We start from the raw sequence: 5,512 nt of genomic DNA on the forward strand, positions 1-5,512 counted from the left end.
ACATAATTTATACAGCCATCGGCTTTAAAAAACTCTGGCAAGCTGGTGGGGCCTCCACCGCTCTCTATGGAGTCCTCCTTGATCTTGATGGTCTTACTTAGGTTACTCCTTTCTGTTAACCCGGACTCTGCAGCCACAGTGTGGGGCTAGCCAAGAAGAGCTCAGATCCAGAGGCCAGGCAGGCCCACAGGGGTCCTTCCTCCAGGAGGAGGCCCCATTCACCTGGAATGAGAAAGGCAGGATTGGAGTGAGGAGAGGGGACGGTGGTCAGGAACCCAGACACATTAGGTAGAGAGATTTAGAGCAAAGAGGCAGCGGCTTCTATTGCCCTAGGAGCTGTATCAGTGAAGATACTGCCACAATATACATCTGAGATTTTGCTGCCTGTGGATTCCTCTAAGATTTTTATGGTTTCCCGTCTTACATTTAAGTCCTTTATCCATTTTGAGTTTATTTTTGTGTATGCTATAAGTTGGTGGTCTAATTTCATTTTTTGGCATGTATCTGTCCAGTTTTCCTAACACCATTTATTGAAGAAACTGTCTTGACTCCATTGTATGCTCTTGGCTCCTTTGTCAAATATTAATTGAGCATAGTGGTTTGGGTCGATTTCTGGGTTCTCTATCCTATTCTATTGGTCTATATATCTGTTCTTGTGCCAGTACCAGGCAGTTTTGAGAACAGTGGCTTTGTAATATAGCTTGATATCTGTATTGAGATCCCTCCTACTTTGTTCTTCTTTCTCAGGATTGCTGCAGCTATTTGGGGTCTTTTTTTATTCCAGATGAATTTTTGGAGAGTTCGTTCTAGGATTGTGAAATATGCCATTGGTATTTTAATGGGGAGTGCATTGAATCTATAGATTGCTTTGGGTAGTATGGACATTTTAATGATGTTGGTTCTACCAATCCATGAACATAGTATGTTCTTCCATCTGTTTATGTCTTCCTCTGTCTCTTTTTTCAGTGTCCTGTAGTTTTCTGAGCTAGGGCAATGGAAACTAAAGAGAAAATAAACAAATGGGACTACATCAAAATAAAAAGCTTCTGCACAGCAAAAGAAACCATCAACAAAACAACAAGAAAGCCCACTGCATGGGAGAACATATTTATCACGTTATCTCCAATAAGGGTTTAATCTCCAACATTTACAGGGAACTCATACAACTTAACAAAAGGCAGATAAACAATCCAATCAAAAAATGGGTAACAGACCTAAATACTTTTTGAAAGAGGACATACAGAAGGCCAAGAGACATATGAAAGCATGCTCAAAGTCACTAATCATATGAGAGATGCAAATCAAAACGACAATGAGGTACCATCTCACGCCTGTCAGAATGGCTATCTTCAGCAATCAACAAATGACAAGTGCTGGCAAGGATGTGGAGAAAAAGGAACTCTCGTGCACTGCTGGTGGGAATGCAGACTGGTGCAGCCACTGTGAAGAATAGTATGGAGTTTCCTAAAAAAAAAAAACCACACAAAACTAAAAATGAAACTCCCATTTGACTCAGTAATCCCACTTCTAGGAATATATCCCAAGAAACTAGAAACACCAATCAGAAAGGATATCTGCACCCCTATGTTCATAGCAGCACAATTTACCATAGCTAAGATTTGGAAACAGCCTAAGTGCCCATCAGCAGATGAGTGGATTAGAAAACTGTGTTATATCTACACAAGGGAATACTATGCTGCTGTAAAAAGGAAGGATCTCCTACCATTTGCAATAGCATGGATAGACCTAGAGAGCATTATGCTAAGTGAAATCAGTCGAAGATAAATATCACATGATCTCACTCATCTGTGGAATATAACGAACAACATAAACTGATGAACAAAAATAGATCCAGAGATAGAGAAGCATCGATCAGACTGTCAAACCTCAGAGGGAAGGTAGGGGAGGGTGGGAGTAAGGGGGAGAGATCAACCAAAGGACTTGTATGCATGCATATAAGCCTAACCAGTGGACACAGACACTAGCGGGGTGAGGAAATGAGTGAGGGGGTGGGGTGGGGGGGCAATGAGGGGATAAGGACACATATGTAATACCTTAATCAATAAAGAAAAAAAAGAGGCAGTGGCTTCACACACTGTAGCTGCACCCCTCACTGTCTCAAGAGCAGGCCACATCCATTCTGCTCCTTGCCCCAGCTCCAGCCTTCCCCAACCTGGAGTACCCAGCAGCCTCTTCTCCAGCTAGCCCAGATGTCACCCAGCTTGGGCTCTGCCTTCTTCCTGAAACCTCCAGCTAAGTGTTCCCTAATTGTTTCTCTGGTGGTCGACCTGGCCCCTGAGGGCCTTGCCCTCTTGTTTGGGAGTTGCCACTGTCCTACACAATTCAGGTCTCAAGGGGAACGCCACTTCTTCACAGTCCTTCCCTGATCGAAGCCCTCCAGATAGAAGCATTCTGTTTGGTTTTTGTCTGTAGCACTTCCCACTTTACTAACACCTAGCTTATGTGTGCTTGCTTTTCTTATCTCACTCCATTAGAAAGTAAGGCAAGAAGGGAACGTGCCTGCCTGTTCCCTATGGTGGCTCCGTGGTTGGAACAGTGCCTGGCACATTGTAGACCCTCAAATAATGTGTTGAATAAACTGATGAATGAATGAACCCTCTTTCCCCCTAGCATAGTAACCAATGCTTGTTTGCTGGTGGGTTAGAAAAAGCGAACGGCAGCACCCAGCACCGTGAGGAGAGCAAAGGATGGAGCAGTGCAGAGAGAGCCAGGGGCAGGCCCGGGGTTAGGGTTTGGGGTTCTTAACTCCACCTGGTGGGTGACTCTGGGCAGGTGGACCAGTCTCCCTGTGGCCATATGACACTCCAGGCCCTTCCTCCTAGGATTTCAGAGCTCTGGAGGTGGGAGCATTTGGGACTCCCTGGCTTGGCCAATGGACCTGCCTTGGCAGCTGATGCCCTGTGTGCAGGGGAGGTGTTCCAGCGTGCCCTGGGGGCTGCAAGCCTCTTTATGGAACCAGTGGAACAGGCATCATTAGGAGAGGAAAGGGGAACAAAGAGCAACCTTCCCAATTATTAATAAGGCAGCAGCCCCATCCATCTTAATGAGACAAGGCGGAAAAAAACCAGCCGCCAGGCAGCTAGCACACAATAGGATACAATAGAGACCTTGCTTTCTTTTTCAAAAGGAGGAAAGAAAGAGAGACACATAGAAAAGAAAAAGCCACACAGATTGGAAAGCGGTTCTAAACCATCCACCTCTGCCCCTTGAGGAAGGTGTCACCCTGCTCTGCAAACCACAGCTGTTTGAGAAATGCAGACGGTGCATGGTCCTCTGCTGGGCCTCGTGGGAGGAGGGGAGGGGGGGTTTGGGGACGGTTGGGGCAACTTTCATGGCAAGTGCTGGGGGAAGTGGCACCCATCCCATCCTAGCAAGAGATTGAGTCCTGGGTGCAGTGTGGCTCAGTGTGAACATGAAGATCTCTACAGCTGAGTTTAATTCTAGCTTAGTTAAATGAGGGCTCCAAATGATTTGTTAACTTTTCAATTAAAGCTCCTCTCCTCCACCCCCACCCCCACCCCCACCCCACCTCCATGTTCTGTTAAAATTTGTCTGAGCCCTGGATCTGGGTTCTTCTATTTGTTAGCTGTGAGCAAATCCCTTAATGAGTTACCCTCAGTTTCTTCAGAACAAACTTACCGTCTAGAGTCGCTGATAAGATTATATTGTGCTAATCATGGATAAACAATTACCCAAGTGTCTGACACAGGAAGGCGTTCAGCAGTAAATCTTAACTGAATCAGAGTCTGAACCTTATTTCAGCTGGACAGGCGATGGGGTCTCCTCCAGGAGGCAGGGGTATCTTGACTGTGGATCTGTCTGAGGTTCACGTTGATTCCCCTGGTCCAGCACAGGGCCCAGCGCAGAGTAGCTGAATGAATGACTAAGAGGCCAGATGCTGATGCAGAGGTGGAAGACAATGCTCAGCACTCACAAGCCGATGCCCTCCAGGGGCCAAACCTGGATCCCAATTAGAGGAAGGATTCCTGCCAGTGATCGCTGCACTCTGCCAGGATCCTCATCAGTTTGGCGGGAAATCTTTGCAAGCTCTGCTGGATCCTGCACATGCCCAGACATACTCCCAGATGTCTGAACCACTAAGCTCTCTCAGGGATGACACAGCTTGTCCAGCATTTCCTCAGAGCCAACATCTCCAGGCCTGTGCAGGAACTCAGGTGCTCTCTGTGGCACTCAAGAAAGCATTTTCACCATCTCTCCCATCCTGGGACAGGGTCAAGTCCATAGAGGAAAGGTGTGTTTTGTGTGGCAAGTTATTACATGATGGATTCCTGCAGCTCCGAAAGAGTGGCTGCCAAGAACTCTCCTGGTACAACAGGTATATGACCTTCCAAATTTGCCCTCTTGGCATGGCCATCTTATAGATGGATTACCTCAGGAGGCGTTTGTTTTATGCCCAATGTGGCCAGGAGGGTGGAGGGGTCAGAGGGTCAGTGTGCTTTCAGGGTGTTAGGGGCCTGGTGTCCACGAGTGACCTACAGTAGGACCTGAGCAGGCTGTTCAACTTCTCTGAGTCTGTTTCAAACCCTTCTCTGCTTCTTGGTGGAAACAGCTCAGAATCTCTTCTCTTTGGGGGATGCATGATGTAATGAATAGATGCTTAGACTGGGCCTGTGATTCCCTGGAGAGGGCAGGAGGCCTGGACAAAACACACTGGGGTGGTGAGAGGTAACAGGGAGCGGCTGAGGAGGGCGTGTGTGTGAGGGAGAGTGAGGACACCCATCCTGTACAAAACCTTGCACGTAGTAGGAACTCATTAAGGATTTGTTGACTGATTGCTGGCCTAAGAGCTCTCTCTCCATATTTCACTTCTGTGTGGTCTGGAAGGAAGATGTAGAAGATGACTCCATAGGCATCGTGACCTGGACAATGGGGGCAATTATCCAGAAAATGTGAGCCATCGCTCACCCCACCTCCCACACTAAATCTTTTGCAATAATTACCTGACATTTCAAATGAAGCAAGATTTTTAAGAACATATGTAATTGAGGCGAATATTAGAGACTCACCCTGTTCCTTCTGCCTGAGAAAAACATTTATGCTGTTCGATTTGCCCATCTTCTTTCTTTAAAAATTAATAGTTATACTTTTATCTTCTTTTTAAAAAGTGCTATATGGCCATTGTAAAAATTTTAGAAAATGAAGATGATACTAACAACCAGAGATACTGAACAATTCAGTGTACTTACTTGCAGATAATTTTTTAACCTTTTTCCTTCTTTCTTTCCTTCTCTCTCTCCTTTCTCCTTTCTGCAGAAGTTGAATCACATTATATATGTTTGTGTATATGCCACTCATATATTCTTCATATGCCACTCATTTATTCATTTTCTTCATATGCCACTCATTTATTCATTCACTTATTCATTCAGCAAGCCTTTATTTATTGAGTGCTTGAAAGGTACCCGGGCACTGTACTTTGAGGTATAGTTGTGAATAAAACTGATACAAATCTCTACCCTTGGGAAGCTTA

The sequence above is a fragment of the Eptesicus fuscus genome, chromosome 8 (assembly GCF_027574615.1).
Source record: "Eptesicus fuscus isolate TK198812 chromosome 8, DD_ASM_mEF_20220401, whole genome shotgun sequence".
Lineage (NCBI taxonomy): Eukaryota > Metazoa > Chordata > Mammalia > Chiroptera > Vespertilionidae > Eptesicus > Eptesicus fuscus.